This window comes from Centruroides sculpturatus, unplaced genomic scaffold, assembly GCF_000671375.1.
Source record: "Centruroides sculpturatus isolate CEXI.00-Female unplaced genomic scaffold, Cexi_2.0 scaffold379, whole genome shotgun sequence".
In the NCBI taxonomy this organism is placed as follows: Eukaryota; Metazoa; Arthropoda; class Arachnida; order Scorpiones; family Buthidae; genus Centruroides; species Centruroides sculpturatus.
In genome coordinates, this window is record NW_019384620.1 from 527,810 (window position 1) to 545,715 (window position 17,906).

General features: G+C 29.2%; 1 protein-coding gene and 1 long non-coding RNA gene across 5 annotated transcripts in view; both read left to right on the forward strand.

The window, feature by feature from the left end:
• The window catches only part of LOC111625447 (protein max-like), a 126,945-nt gene that overhangs the window by 33,709 nt on the left and 75,330 nt on the right, over window positions 1-17,906 (forward strand). The window lies entirely within an intron of this gene.
• LOC111625449 lies at window positions 15,973-16,951 on the forward strand. Its single transcript, XR_002756730.1, has 3 exons — window positions 15,973-16,283; window positions 16,396-16,461; window positions 16,781-16,951. It is a non-coding gene; the product is annotated as an uncharacterized LOC111625449 (long non-coding RNA).

Below are 17,906 nucleotides of genomic sequence, written 5' to 3' on the forward strand. Positions count from 1 at the left end.
ACTAACCCCCTGTGGTGATTGTGCATCTCCTGTACGTAGCGCGCTTACTCTAAAATCTTTTTCCCCAACTTTAGCAAGTATCCTATCTGCACACCTCCCTTCTTTACCAAAAGTATGTAGTTTTTCTCCCTCGGTATCGTATACCTATCATCGACGAAGACGTCACGGGTAAGACGACACCTGGGTAAACATTGGCAGCATTTAAACTTCTTCTAACCGACGCTCCACAGTGTACCCGAGGAAGGCCTATTAAGAAGGCCGAAAACGTTTGTACTCCAGTTAATAAGGCTAGAAATTAGTGAGAAAGGTTTTGTGCCGTTAGTCTTGAACATGTGATTCCTATGTTTCTTTGATCTAGCTTAAAAGATGGAAAGTGTAGCCAATATATGAAATTTAAATGTGTTGAGATACTATTGTTTTGATATTTTGTGTATGCTATATACACTATTTTTGCCTATAGGATTTTTTGTTGTTTTAGATTAATGAGCAAATAATGGTGGAATTTAAAACATATTCATAATCATTGCATTTTTAAATGTTGGCTCATCAATATAAGATTTGAGTTACCAATATAACATTTGGGTATCAATATAATGTTTACGTTAGGATGTTTGTCAGAATTATCAGGTATAGTTTTTCATAAACATTGAAAGCTCAGATAAAGATGGTCGGATAGCTGAGTGGTCAAGGCAACTCCTAATGCTCTGGAGACCCAGGATTGAATCTGGATGGGCCAAAAAATCCCCAGGAATTTTTTGGGGGTGGTCCATTCAGATATGTCAGGCCCCATCCCTCACCACCCATCCGCCCCATTGTGGGCCTGGCTGAACCCATAATAGGCTTGCTAAAAGAGGCCTTCTTAGTGCCCACAGGGCAGAAAGAGTTTATAAATAAAACTATTTGTTGAAAGTATGAAACTGTTATTGCCTTTCTCCAGATACTTTGTTTTAATTTTTGTAAATGTTGAGAAGATTGCAAAGCCTAGCAAGGATAGAGATGGCTTTTGCTACATGTATAAATGTGCAATATTCATAAGTCATCAACAAGACAACCATCAACAAGTGATAAGTAGCATACTATGTGATATAAAATATATGTTATTGTTAAGTAAACATGGCTATGCATAATCTTAAATTATAGAATAGACAGAATATATTTACTTGCCTAATAGATCTAAAATTTGTTATATTTTTAACAATCTTAGTCAGTTTATCATGTTAACAGTTTGTAGAGCAGATGTTTGCAGATCTTATCTACAAACTGTTAATATGGTAAACTATTGAGGATCTGTTTTTTGGATACTTTTATGCAGTGGTGCACTCAGGATTTAATCTTGGGGAGTGGAGTTGAATGTATAAAACATTTTTTAATGCAAATTGAATAAAATTTCCACCTTATGTAACCGCTAATTCATAAGTAGTATAGAAATAAAAGACACAACACACTGTAAACAAAAAAAAATTTTCAAAAATCCTTTCTAATTATCTAGTATTTTTTCCTTTTCCTTTGGAGGATATCAGGACCCTTGGTCTCCTCTGTGTCTGCCACTGCTTTTATGTCTATGTGATCATTAAATTTGATATAGAAAAATTGTTACATTAAATACTAGTTTTAATATGTTGTTTGAATAATGTGAATTTTTATATTAGTTGATAAGGACAGTAGGACTTTCCCATGTGATGAGTCACTATGTTTCAGATTTACACTGTTAGCAATTCAAAAACTAGAAATTTGTAGTTGCATGCAACTACAAATTTCCATTTTTACAGCTGCCTGGGTCTCATAGCACCTCAGTCACACTCGTCCTAGGAAAGACTCATTTCTCTGTTTTGTACTAAACATGGGGACTTGCATCAGTGTTTATTTGGAATTCAGAGTTCTTGTTTGTAACACTTATTATCTGTATATTAGTACTTTGTTTCAGTTACGCTAATTATTTTGCAAATATGGCTCCAAAACGCAAGTAGTCATGCTGGTAGCTGCTACAAGGCAAAGAAAGCAATAAAGTTTCCACTTTAGAGGAAAGCATTAAAATTTTAGATTTAGCGTGGAAAAAATTTCGAAAATTTTTAAAAGTTATTTTTATGATTGAAGACATTATGCTATTTATTGTTAATATAGTGTTTATTTGCCATATTATTTTATGTACAAACATTTGTGAAGAGTATGTTAGTATAGGAAATACAGTACTCAAAAATTAATAGAGTTCGCTATTGCCGATGATAATAATGTGGCGCATCCGGTTTCTTAACAGTGCGATTCTATTTTTATCTTCTAAAATTTACATTAATTTATACATTCTATAATTTTTTTCCTAAGTATTCATCTTTCGCGTAACCAATCAACGCGATTAATTTATTTAATGTTTTATAAACATTGGGGCTGTTGGTAACTTACGTAATGCAGATATGGATGGGTATGTAGTAGGGTTTCTCAAACGGGATCCCGGTTGTTTTCTTATCCCGGGAAATCCCGCAACTTTCTTTAAAATTCACTTTTTTCTTATTTTGTGTTAAGGTTGAGGAAATTTTGCAAATAGAAAGTATAATTAACTCATAAACTGTCAGAATACTAGAATAGTATTTATTACAGTAATTTTAAATCTACTTATTACTTTTTTAAATTTTTGCTCGTTATGGCATGTCACAAATGGTCAATAATCAATACGTAGCTTATTTGTGGCAGGACTCTCAAAATTCTTTACCTGTAATATCTGGAATAATTGTGCTTATGATGTCTTAATTTTTAACCATGCCCAGTAGCTTCGATAACTACGTAACGCCAAGTTGTGCAAATTGGGCAAGGATACAAACNAATACGTAGCTTATTTGTGGCAGGACTCTCAAAATTCTTTACCTGTAATATCTGGAATAATTGTGCTTATGATGTCTTAATTTTTAACCATGCCCAGTAGCTTCGATAACTACGTAACGCCAAGTTGTGCAAATTGGGCAAGGATACAAACGAGTACGAAGTCTGCAAGTATGAAGTTTTTCTTCTTAACTTGATTATTAAAGACAAACGAACTGCCGAATTATTTTGCTATGATGTTTCTATTAAAGCAGTCGAGGTAGACAAATCAAGAATACTAGAGAACAAAAGAAGTACTGCAATCTCGAAAACGAAATAGAAATCTTTCAGGATATAGGTGAAAAACATATAATATTTGTCTTCTCTTAAATGCATTAAACACGATTTCAATCACATCAATTGAATCAGAAAAGGCATTCTCGGTAGCAGGACTTTTCATTACTAACTAGTAAAATAAGAACTAGATTGAGTGATCGGAGTATTGACCATCTTTGCTTTTTAAAATCTTTAAAAGATTCACAATATTTTGTATTATATTTTATCTAAAAAACGAAAATTACCTTCTAAGTTAGAAGTTTGATCTAAGTTCAATTTTTTTTAATTTTTAACTCAATTCAAAGCATTTTTTTTTTGTTGTTGTTGTATGCAGTTTCCAGCAAACTTTAATAAATTTTTTTCTATTTGTGAAAATTTCTACGTAATTCAAAGGTAATTTTTAATTTATATCTTACACAGCATTATTAATATGATTTTGGAGGTTACAGAACGTATTAAATTACTTTAAAAAAGAAAAATAATTATATCATTTGATTTCATGATATTTTGTATATCTTAAAAATAATTAATTTTGTCCCGGGATCCTGGGAAACAGTTTCACTTTTATCCCGGAATCCCGGGACAAGCAAAAGACCGGGAAATGAGAAACCCTGTATGCAGAGGATCGTTACAATGCATTTTACAAGGGGTGGGGTGTTTAAAAAATATTACGTAATGCTACTAGCTCAATCCATAGCGATCCCGTACTGTTATGTCACTGCTTAGTACGTAAGTAATAAAATAATGTAATGTTCTGTATTCCGTGCTGTATACAATAATACATTATTTTATTCCTTAGTACAATTAAAGAGTCGATCTAGTACAGTGTTTCTCAACCTCTAACGAATTGTCGCCCCCTTCAACATAGTATCACTCCTTCAATAAAACCGTTACGTAGTATCACTCCCTTCACTTCAAAATTCCGATGCCGAGGGACAAGGCTAACGCCAAATTCGTACTGCATCGAATAGACTAGTGACTAGTATAATGTTATTTGTTTAAATTATTGTATGATATAACAAATAAAATATCTAATTATTCTTAATATAATTTTTTACTATATCGCCCAGAAAATTGTTTTTTGCCCCCCAAAATATAAATTGTTACTAATCGCCCCCTGAACATGGAAAAACGCCCACATGGGGATGATATCGCCCCCGTTGAGAAATACTGATCTAGTATATATAGTTTTGCGGATGGTATTTGCTACGTGTTATGGAGCGTTTCGGGAGTATGGAATGGTACTATAATTCAATAACATTAAAATAGCATTACATAGTTTATGGACGATTCCTTATACTAAGATCCCTATAATAATTTAACTCTAATGAACATAAATACAGTCCACGTCGAAACTTAAAGGAGTTTAATATAGGCTGTATATATATATACAGCCTATATTAACACAGTGCAATCACGCCTTTAATATATATAGGCTGTATATAGCCTATATACTGTATATTAAAGGCATGATTGCACCGTGTGTCTGATTATATAACTTATTTATGTCTAATAATTTGGATATACGATATTCAAAACTAAATGAATTTTATTGCTATTAATATTTTTTAAAAATAATTCTTTAGAAAAACAAGAGTGCAGATGATTTATCAGCCAAGCGGCTTTTTAATTTTGTTAGGAATTTTCTCGACGTGAAAAAAAAATTCCTTCAGTTTTGGTAGATGTTGGTTTAATGGACAGCAATTAATATGGTATAATTGACATATTAGGATTCGGTGAAAAGTAACGAAGTTATTACAGTTTTAATAATTATAAACCCTAAAATTTTGAGTGTTTTTTTTAGTTTACTCATATATTAAAAAATATTGATTATATTATAAAATATTAATATTAAGGCAATGTAATATTTTGAAATATCGCCTACGTAGCCTATATAAATGCTTAAGAAAAATATTTTAAGGACGATTAAACTTTTAAGTAGATATATTGTATTAAGAATATTTTGTGAGAACATCAAATTATTTCAAAAGATCCTTTAGGACTTTTTTGCATGCTCAGGAGTTTAGTGAATATTTTTGTTCAAGTATGAAAATAGCTGTTTACTTGAAAACACATACATAAAAATATTTTGTTAAGTTCTAAAAGCTTAAAAATTTTTTGGGGTTAGAGTTTATTTTTTTGGGGAATCGACCTTCAGAAATTTGCCAAGATTCCCAGGAATTTCCCTACCAGAAACGGCGGATTGAGTAACATACGTCTGGTGCTATAAGTAATTTACATGTCCGCTACCTTGATTTTCTTACTTTTGTAAGTGCAACATTAAAAATTGTCATATTCGCTCAAATACTCTAAACTAGTCAAATAATTGCATTTTCTCCTAGATTTTGTACTCTTATTATGGCCTCTAAAAGCAATGCCCAAACTTGCAAGGAATTTTATTGTGGATACAATTCTCCGCAGAATCTCTCTACAATAATTTTCTTTTTGTAAAGTAATTTGGATATTTTGAACATCGATGCGATTTAACGTAGCGTTTGTATAATGTACACATTGGAACGACGTGGTCTTTTGACCTTTCATGCTCGGACAAAGTTATTCTAATATTTTTCCAATTTTGGAACTTTGTAGTCAACTTAGACTTTGAGCCCGAAAACATTTTGCATGGGTAATAATAAATTGATTTGGTTGTTTCGGAAAAAAATTAGCCACGCCCTTTCTTTTTTTTCACCATTCGAAATTTTTCTGTAAAAATATTCTTTACACAAGCCTCTGTAGTAAATGCGATCGCCGTGTTTATAGAGCGATTTAAGTGTAGTTATATCGCTTATATTTTTTGGTTTATTTGAAATTATAAATTCAACCATTTCTTAGATAAAATGTTAGGCCAGAGAGCAATATCTTTTAGTGTAACTTCGAATGGAATATTTTCCGTTTGCGTTTCAATATTTTCTAATGGACTTTCTTCTATATATTTTTCTACTGGTTTTTCACCTGGTTGACTGTTGACTTATTCCTCATTTTCTTCATCTTTGTTGCTTTTTTCTATACCTTGGTTTTCAACTTCAACTAACTCTTTTTGTTGACCGATGAAAACTCCTTGTTCTTCATCTTCATCGTTGCTCAAATTATGATGGCCTGAATGGCCAGGCCAGTTATAAATTTAATCAATACTCTTTTCTGTTGATTGGCACCTCTCTCGCGGTTTTTTTAATTTGTCTTTTTCAGCCCCGATAGATGTTTCATTTTTCTAGTTACTAATGAAAAGAAAAATAAATAATTTAATAGTCTGAATGATTAGAATACTAGAGAGGAGATTTTTTGTTACAGTGCCATTAATTAATGATTAATTAAAATTCAAAAATTATTCATAAACTACGAAAATTCAGGTGCTATAATTAGTTTTATCTTACTTGTTAATATAATTTCATCTTACCTGAAAATTTATTTATACCAACAGAAAACTATTTTTAAAACCGTAAATGAAACAAGTACAGTACATATCCAGAAATTAATTTACATTCAAATTTGCATATATCGTAAGTCTGCAAATAGAACAAAGTAGCAAATACGATTCTATTGCTTTGATGAGAGGTAGCACAGCCTCTCGGCGCCTATGGTAATGAAATAATGAAAATAAGCGAATATAAACATACTGTTAGGTTTTACCGCCGATTTGTAAACTTGTACGTAATCAAAATTGCACATATGAAACCAAACTTGGTGTCATTAGAAAAAAGTGTAAAGTTAGGGACTCTTTTAAAGTTTTGCGGGACTCTTCAGAAGCCGGGACCCAGGCGCGCGCCATTAAATCCGCCACTGACTACCACAAGGCTATTTGATCAACAGAATCATTGTATGCAGTGAACGTACAATATTTTAACATACTTCATTAATTTAATAAATTTTAATTGTAATCTCAAAGTAATCGTATAGAAAATAACAATTGAAATAATTTTTATTTGTTAGTGAATTTGTTAAGATATTGGAATTAATTTATATATTCAGAATAATGATTTGATGTAAAATCAATGAAGGCGAATTCGATTCTCATTTAGAATCAAGAATTTGCCGGGTGTCGCTCAATAGTCTTTCTCCTTCATGACTATGCGAGTTCGAATTTGATAGTTACGATTTTTATTATAGTTTTAGACGCGGCTTCGTTCTTTTTTTTTTTTTTGCCTGTGTTGGCCAGTTCTCTTTCGATTCAGTTTCGCAATGGGGAGTTACCTAGGAATGCAGCTTTAAAAGATGTTTTAAATCTGATTTGTAAATTAAAACATTTTTTTTTTTTGGAAAAACCTGNGGAAGACATTTATCGATACGTTTTAGAGTTTACCCTTATAGTCGACCTGGAGGACCCGGGTTCGAGTTCGGATTGTTCTCCAGATTTTTCATATAGGCCTATAATTTTTTTTTAATATGTTGGCTCCTCTTTTACCACAATTCCATTGCGGGTATGGCCGAACCAGCGATGGATAGAAAATAAGTTTCTTTTAGTGCTCTCAGAATAGAAAGTGTCATAGTAATCAAATGGATAAAGCCATTCTTAGGTCTAGGGTTCGCGCCTGACCAATGGGCTGTGACCAACAAAATGTACGTTTCTTTACGTATCTAACTGCTAAGAAGGACCAGTTTCTCGTAGAAAGTCCTCTCGGGAGACATTTTGCCTTGGCAAATAGATTATCCTTGTTACTTTGTCTTATCCCACGTTTTTCAATCTTTTTCTAATAGTGGCACCGCAAGTTCATAATTTTTTTCTTGCGTCACTCCCTACTTCTTTATTATGGGCGTCGACCCATAAGGGGCAGCGAGGGACATGTCTCGTATTTTTATAGCGGTAAATTGTCCCTTTCACAACATATTATTTTCTTTGTACCATTCAAACATTAAGAGTAACTATACACAAAAGATACACCTTATTTTTTATATCCTCTCAAAATCCGATATCGAGAAATTTTTCTTACTCATTGTCATTGGCCCGACTCCCAATATATATGCAGTTCGACGTTAATGTTCTTTATCAATGTAGAGTTGTTGCACTTTTCATACTTTCAGTAATACTCGTAAGAAGTGTTATGGCAGCTGCTTAGCATTATATTTCGCAACACTTTTGAAGTATTGTTGTGGCATCCTACTGTGCCACGGCACTGGTTGAAAACCATTGCCTTATTCCATCAGACCAATTCAAACCGTATTCATCAAATTGCATTAGATTACATTTTTCTTTGTTTTTGTCCAGTTTTATCCATTACAGAAAGTGATCCGCAATAGAAACGATTAGCAAAATTAGGGATACAGATAAATCTACAACTGGAACGACTTCACAAAAAACACGAGGTTATGGGTCGAGTTGGATTTCGGATCCCTTGACATTATTCCTTAAATGATAAAGAATTTCTGTCATTATGATTGCTTAAATTTAGTTCTTTAAATAAATTATTTGTACTTTATAGAAAATTCAAGTTTATTAAAGTAATACACTCTTTTAGTATATTGTTGGTATTATCTTCTAAATATCAAAAACAAAAGTTAATTCGTAATCTATGTCAAGTGTTTTGACAGAATAAATATATTAAAATAGTCATTTGCATTTATTTACCTAGATAATTACTCATTCTGGAAATTAATGCAAGAAATTATGATGCATTTTTCTTGTAATTAGTATAAAAATACCTCCATTAATCTTTAATTTTTTATTTATATCTAGGACATGGTCGTGCAATAAATTACTTGCAAGTGACCATAAGAGATCCAGTTCGAATCTCATTTGGACTCGTGATTTATCGTGAAAATCGCGGATCGGAGCATCTTTTTCCACTTCTCGTTCACTCTGATTAACTTTCATAATTAGTAAAATTATTCAGTCGTAGTTATGGGACTGATTTTAATTTTACTAATGCGAGTTAATGCACCACTCAAGATGCAATGTATACCAATTGTTTCATTTTATTTTACCTAGAAATTAACTTTTAAGTTGTAATATATATATAATATATTATATTTGAATACATTTTTTTTAGTCTTGTTGTATTCAATAGTTAAATAAAATTTTGTTATGGACAGCTGTCCAGTAAGATTTTTCCATTGCTATGAAAAAGATAGAGGTTTGAAACGACCTGAATCTGTGGTATTTTCATAGGCAGTTAAGATCGAAACATCTATTCTATTCTTCATATTTATTGACCGAATCGTTGAGTTAGTCACTTCTAATGAACAACATTGGGATTAGTTATGTAGCCAGTGTGCTGCTGATTCTGGTCAAAGGACATAAAAGATTTTTTATAACATAAACAAATGCGGAAACAGGTTGGCGTAGATTCTCTATTAAAATCTATATCCGAAAAAATTTTTGGTTGCAATTATTTATAAAATTTTTTCTCTCTTAATAACTTATCAGATGAATCAACTGCCTAGTTTTTAAATTAATCAACCTAACTTAGAAACGGGTAGAATAAAATATTTTTGTGTCAATAAGAATAAATGTTGCCATAAATTTTTTGCAGCATTTATACAAAAAAGTTTCTTGGATCACAAATACAAGATAATTGTGATTAATTTTATGATAAAAGAAACTAATCGTTTGCTTTTTATAATAGAACAAACTGGATATCGATAGATATATAATAAAATACTACGACCACGTTTATATTGAAAGCAAGTGTCAAAGAAAACGCAACTTGAACTGAAGTTGCTAGTTTCGTCAGGTCACCATTTTACTAGTGCTCAATTGCATGAACGTCAGTTTGCAGCAAGTTACGTCATCAACTGAAGAGGACACTGTCTTATTGTACTTACGTTTTGTGTGGAAGACATTTATCGATACGTTTTAGAGTTTACCCTTATAGTCGACCTGGAGGACCCGGGTTCGAGTTCGGATTGTTCTCCAGATTTTTCATATAGGCCTATAATTTTTTTTTAATATGTTGGCTCCTCTTTTACCACAATGGCACTTCCATTGCGGGTATGGCCGAACCAGCGATGGATAGAAAATAAGTTTCTTTTAGTGCTCTCAGAATAGAAAGTGTCATAAAAGAAAGTATAAAACATCGTGGATCGTGGGAAACAAGTAAACCAAGCAAGCAGTTTATTTACAGCATGCGGCTAGAGCAACTACGGTTGCCGTTTAGCTTGCTAGTTGCGTTGCTGTTTCCTTTAAGTTTCCTCACTATAAAAACATAAAAATTCAACTCTACATACTCTAACGAAGCAACTTCACTTCAGGTTGCATTTCATTTGCTAGTTGCTTTCGGTATAAACATAGCCTAAAGATCACACGAATAAAGGAATCGATTACATTGTGCACTTTTTCGTCATTACCAAATTTCATAGAAAATAATTAACCTGATTATTAAATTTTTCATATGATGCTAGGAAAGAAAATAAATTAAACATTTACACGTCTTAATCGTAAAAATCATAATATTTTTAAAATGAATAGATGTATTATAAAATTCAAATAAATACATTTTCATCTCAGTTGAAAATTTAATAGGCATTACTTTCATATTCAAGATTATAACGGAGATAGGCCTAAATAAAAAAAGAATTGATTATGCATTTAAACTAGTTGCTTGAAAATCAATTATTCTAATAGGGTTTAGAAAAATTATCTAGTAATAAAATTATTATAGATTTATTAACATTAATGAAATTTTAAGAATTTTCTAGAAACGTTCATGTATTAAACTGTTTTACATTAATAAATCAAACGAATTAGAAAACAAAATTATAATCCAAATTACATATTCAAACGAAATTCTATTTCCAAATTAATATAATCTTTACATTTTAAAATTTAAGAAACTTTTATCTATTTTAGGCTCCTTATCATGAAATCCATAATATTAAATTCGAATCACCAAACCATAGATAATCAAGCCTTGATTAGCTGATCTTATACAGTAGTACGCATAATTAAAACTTGCATTTCCAGTCTTTCATGTTATAAGTAGAACTTAAATGTTTAGAAATGATATTTTAATATTTGAATATTTTCAGATTTTTCTCTGCCGAAACTTTTATTTAATAGATTCATTATTTATTTCACATTTTTTTAAAAATGTAAACAAAAAGAGAAAAATTTAATTATCGCTCAGACTTTACATATATATGTGTATATTTAAATGTTTAATATTTCCTATTTTTTAATTATTAATTTTAAAGCATTTTACAATATATTAAATTTTGTAATTAATTTTAATATTTCGTGACGTTGAAAATGGAAGTTGCACATGTTTTTTGTGACTACTCAGCTTACGTGTACCAGATAATAATAATGCTAGATCTCCTTTTATGAAAAGAATAATTTTGAATGGAAATCACGTAGTCAGAGAAATAAAGTACGCAATTTTCGATTTAAATGGAAATTTTGAATTTCAATATTCACACAATGAATCGCATTTCATTTCTTTTATAAATATCAATTTTACATTTATAAACTGCAAAACATAAAAGAAGACGAATATTTAAATATGGCGAAGTTAGCGGCTATTAAATTGAATAGATTTAGAATTATTGGGTCATTGAATATGTGTAATGTTTTTGACTAATTTGATATGGCATACATTTACATGTAAATAAATATGTAAATATAAAACTAATTTTGTGTCGAACAGATGTTTATTTACTTCATATACATTAAAAATCATTATTTACGGTGACCGAGGGAAGAAATTTAAATATAAAAACAATTACTCGGATAATACTATACTTATTTATAAACAAAACTAAAACTGCTGATACTTTAAACGGTCGTTGGTAATCGTTAAATGTCTAAAAATGAATAATTCCATAATCGTAAAAGTTTGATTGATCAGCAGTAGTAGATAAACCTATTCAATTAGACACGGCTTGAATATCCATCAGATTTAACTCATCCAATTATTTTTTTTATGTAAGGTAAGGCTATTACGTAAGCTTTAACGTTGCAAAAATTAATTTTTTGACAGATGAACCAAAGGAGTATAATGTATATATATAGGCCTATATGTATGTATATATATACACATACAGTATTTATAAGATCACTTTGTACTTGATTAACGCTATGGATTACGTACTTATTTCAATTAATATTCATGAAGATCATCTCGTATGATGACTCACTCAGTTGGATTCTTGCCCTACAGACTGATTATTAAATGATAGCTGCAGGTTTTTAGATAATTAGATATACGGGTGGTATCTTTACTCTCTTAGGTGATAAGTCGTCAAAGCATTCAGATGCAAATTACAGATTTCTATGTTTTGTTACATTGTTATAAATGCTATAGAATTCTATGAATAGATTTTTTTAAAATTTTGTCATTACCTTACAGTTTGTGGGTAGAACACATTTAAGAATCGTGTTTTTTTTTACGAGGAGAAAAACTTTAATGGCTTATGCTACAAAATTGAAGCGGTATACATCATTGTTTAAAGTGGAACTAGGTAATAAAAAGAGATTTTATTTCATAGGTTTAAAAATAATTTCAAAAATTCATATAGATTATACATAAAAATGCAATAAAGGAAAATTATATAAAGTATGAAAAGGTTTAATTGCAAAGTAGACTGTTATCTCGTTTACATTTTATGGCAACTAAAAAGCAAAGAAATATTGTTAATTAAATTTATCTCACCAGAAACGGCAGAGAAAAGTACAAGAACGATGATAATGTTTTTTTAAATCTTGAACATATCTACGATTTAATAATTATATTGATTTTATCTAATTACATTAAATTAATTTCTAGGAGAACAGTTATGTATTTAATTTGTGATGGAAATGTAAAGCTGTATTTTTAAGTGTTCTTTTTTTAAGGAGGAAAAAAAAGTATATTTTTAGTTTTGCTTGTTCGTGTGTCTGTGTGGATTTTTTCCTTCCCAAAATGTTGAAAAAGAAGCTACATATTTTAAAATTGTTTTTGTGTCAAGGATATACATTAAATCCTTCTCTCATATCACTTTATTTCAAAACTTCAGGTTATATTCAGAATAGTTTTAACTCCTTTAAACTCTTATAAATGTTTGTTTCGATTGTATATAAAATTTTTATATCGTACAGTACATATATTTATCGTACATAAATTTTACGGTCTGTTTTACAAAGCATGAAGGGACAAAATGGCATGTTTTCAATTTTATGCCAATGTGAATTCAAGAAATTTAATTGATTTAGATCGATTTGATTTGAATCAATTAAATTGCAAGTACTGTATATTTTGAAGCTATACGACATAAAATGAATTTTTGTCATAGTGACACACTTCATCTTGAGTTTCATTTTTGCATAATTATGTATAATTAAGCTAACTGTGTTAATAAATACAATCTTACAATTAATGTTATAACGAGTTAATTAATCAAATAAGTTCTTAATAGAATTGCATTTTAATTTGTTTATTACATTACGGCATGGAGAAGAATCGTGTTTATTTGAGGATATTATTTTCAAGTATGATTCAGATGATGCGAAAATTACATTGAATGAATAATTAATTCGGTTGAGAATGGTAAATATAAGAGGTGGTCCAAAAGCCTGATAATTAATTGCATTTAGTCTTTACAATAGTTAATTTAATTAACTAATATAAAAATATTTTTAAAAGAAATAATAATAATAATAATGATGCAATTAATTCAGTTGTATTTTTTCATGTTTACATCAGTTTAGTAAGAAAAAATATATATAATTCTAAACTTAGTTTAATTCCTTACTCGCCAGTGTATCTGAAATAAAAAACACCGTTAATTAACTTTTGGGCGACATTATGTACTGTACGTACACTGTAGGTCTACAGAGATTTAAAGTTTGAATAAGAAAAAAACTTTACAGTGTGAGCTTGGATAATTGAGGAATGAGCAAGTTCAATGGGAATAAAACCAATGTTTTTAAAGTAAAGAAAAGTGTTAAGTTTTTGCAAAAAATAAAAATAGTTTGAAAATAAGAATTTTTTTAGAAAGCGAAAATAAATATTAAAAAAAAAATATGTGAAAGAAAATTTTTGTCTTTTTTTCCTCTTGTTAAGAGAAGGAATTTATTTTATATTTTATTTGATTTTTAAAACAAAATGCAGAGTATGAAGTGAAAAATCCACGAAGAAAAAAAAGCTGGTAAAAATGAAAATAAATTTTGTCGATCGAACGATGATTGACAAAATGAAAAAAGATGCTGGAAACTACTTTGCATGAATGTGGAAGCGACAAAAAGGACAAAGAGGTAACAGAGTGAAAAAAATAAAATGTTAGTGAAGATGGAGTGGTAAAGAGCGGAGGGAAAAAGCTTTACGTTCGAAATCGATTAATGTACAAATGGGAGATGTCAAAAATAGCTGCGAAGTATCAAATAATGAAAATTTACTGTAAGAAGACAGCGTTTCTGTAATTAATTGTATAAAGGAAACTAAAGGAAGACATTTTATCAATTAAAAGAAAGATTAATTTCTCCATACCAAGGATTTAACAAGAAAATATATTAAACCAGAAAATTCCTAAATTGAGTTTTGTTTAATTTAGGTATTAAAATAATATAGTTAATAGTTGAAAGCAGTAAACGTTACAATTACGACGAGATTGATGATATAACATGTTAATGGATTGGGATTAAGCAAGAGTTTTTAAATAATCGTAACGATTGATAAATTGGCTGAGTCAGAAGATACAACGAAGGAGGAAAGTTGCTTATCCTTGTTACATTGTTTATTTTTATACTTTGTAAGTTATATCCTAGAATTTATACTGTATAAAGTCTAAATAAAGCATATTTTCTCGAATAGTATTCATAAGTTTCATTAGTTTTATATAAAATCGTTTATTTTATGTGTATAAGTGTGCTTTGTGTGATTCGCAATTTTATTTACAGAATTTTATATTTTTCCCTATACATTCTATATATATATTTTTTTCTTCCATATACATTTTGACAAATTAACTTAGGTCTAGTATCTTATTCCATTTACTTCGGATAATCGATGCTCTATTGTCTGTTCAAAGGACTCTTGCTTTAGGGGACCCTTGGGTCTACAGACAACTACACTCCATCTCGATAATAGAGAACATCATATATCTACATGTCAGTAAAAATACTCGTATAAACTTTAGTCGCCTGTACGATGACATTAATTTGTTTCTTACATTTTGTAAACTACTCTATCACAAACGATTTATATTTAATAATAATATTATTTTTTTTGTGATTTATATTCTATTTTTATTGTTTGTATCTGCCTTTAGCCCCTGATAAACTTACTGTAGATGTAAACAATAACACGTGTAGCGAATGCCTGCTATTGGATATCTATAAAAGGAAATTGCGAAAACAATGCTTTGCTTGTACATAAAGCCGTGTTGAATGTAACGTTGTCTCAACCATGTAAAATTTTTTAAAATTTTCAATTAATTTAATAGTAATAAAAAATAATAATCACGTGTTTCGCCCTTCCTGTTATTTTTATTAAACATCATCTTATGTTATTAACTAATTAAAATTTTTCTTGACGGAAAGCAGTTATTTTACACACAAAATTTAAAAAATTAACCGTATTTTTTACTGAGAATTTCTGATTTTTTTCTCCCTAAAAATGTATATAATTACATTAATTATTATTTTAATAATAATTAATTTTAAAATTTCATTTAATATAACATTTAGAGAAAAGTAATTTATCTGCCCTGATAGCTAAATTAATTTATTCAAAAATAAATTTTCTTTATAACATATACAACGATTTTAATATATTTTTTTTCTCTCGACTCTTCAGATATATTTTTATATTTCGCGTAAAGTGTGTTGTTTTTATATTTCCGAAATGTGAAAATATCTGAATAATTATAATAATGCTAAAATATATATTCTGGGCGTGAGAAATTTTAAAAATAAAATAAAAAAACACTGGATTCATCTTTTAAAAACTCAGTTACATTCCTCTTCAGTGTAAAAAAAATGTTGTGACTCTAAAGTTTTAATATCGTGACAAGGATATGATTCATTTTATTTACTTAACAACTAATTATTTTGTTAACCTTTGTATTTTCAACAAGCTTGGGATTTTCAAACCTTATAATTTTATTTTTCAGTGTCAAGTAGATAGATCTGTCACGAATTTTCTGAATATTTCAGTCTTTTTAATCGGCTAACATAATTATTGATGGCTTTGATCTTTATCCGAAAACAGGCGAGTGAATATGTAAATTGTCTTGATGAAATTACTGAAAAAGTAGGCACATTTTCTCAATGGGACAATAAATATATTTTTAATATATTCTGATAATCAGATATTTTTATTAATCCGTTGGGAATTTATATTATTACTTGCATTTTTTTTTCAGTTAATTCAGAATCATCTACTACATGTAACTAGGATTGCATTTTCGTAGATTATGCAATATCATTAGGTAAATGAGTCGTTTAAATGATTTTTTAAAATAATTTTCTGATATTTTATGAGTTCAAATGCCAGATCATATTTGATAATTAATGTAAGAGAAAAACCGTGAAAGGTGTTTTATTGTTTTATGCAGCATTTTTCCCCCTCTTTTCTTTTTTTAGTTCAGAGGTTTTCGTGAACAGTTTAATGACTTTAGAACTATAAATATCTTTCAGTTTAATAAAACTTTAAGTAATACGTTGTTTAGGAACTTTGAAATTTATCTAATTATGTAATGAAAAAAAAACACTCCACTTGAGAATTAATTTTTATTTTTTTTTTGAAAGGAAGAAGATTATTATAACAGAGTAAAGAGGCTCCTGCCAAAGTTCAATGACATCACTGTCTCAAGAATTGGATTAATTAAAAAATAATGATTTTAAAAATTTTCTTTTTTAGTTTTTGTGAAGAGAATATATTAATTACAGATGAAATCATTAACGATTAATTTCGCTCATTTAGGCTTATTTTTTGTGATCATACAAATAGTTTATTGTATAAAATTATATTATCAGAAATTTAATAATAATAAAATAATTTACATGGTATATAACTCTAAGTAGTATTTTCTGTTTTATAACATAAATTAATTAATGTCAAAATCATTTCTCAAAAAATCACAAAGATCAGAATAGTCTGATTAGATAATTATGCCGTATTGTAATAATTTTAATGTACCAATTCAGTTATCGATGGAAATTGAAAGAATCGAAATTTGCAACTTTTAATTGGAAAAAATTAAAAATTAAATTTAACTTTAGTGAAATTCTTCTGGGGAATCCGAACTTTGATCACCGATCCATTTCTAAGGCATTATTTATTAGTTGGACACAGCAATGGCATGTATTTTTATTATATTATTCATCATATTTTTTATAAAGGTTACTTAAATATTCTTTCTGGCATAAGTTATTTAAATTTTTTTTCTTTTAATCAATCGATCTTTAATATTTCTCAGGAAAAAGTACTTATATAATTTAAAAAACAATTGAAAAAAAATCTCCTTCAAATCATTTTAAGTTATGATTTATTGTAGCAAGAGATGATAAACATGGCCGTAGGCACTATTCATCCAGATGATTAATACGCTTTCTCTGGACATCTCCCATCCGTTATGGTAGTAAAGCGATCCCACAAGACTTACCTTTTTATCATTCTTCATATACAGTCGAGACAAATAGATCTGGATAAGATAACTTCGGATAATTATATAAATTATAATAAAAAAAATTTACTAACGCCACTTCAAGTTAGATTCATTCTTGTAATAGCTTTAAAAATAATTTTAGTCTGATAATAAATGTGGATTTATTTTTTAGCATCAAAAATTGAATTACCATCAAAAAAGAAAATATATTTTAAAGATTTTTTATTAATAATAATATAATTTTTAGAACAATGTTGATATACAAA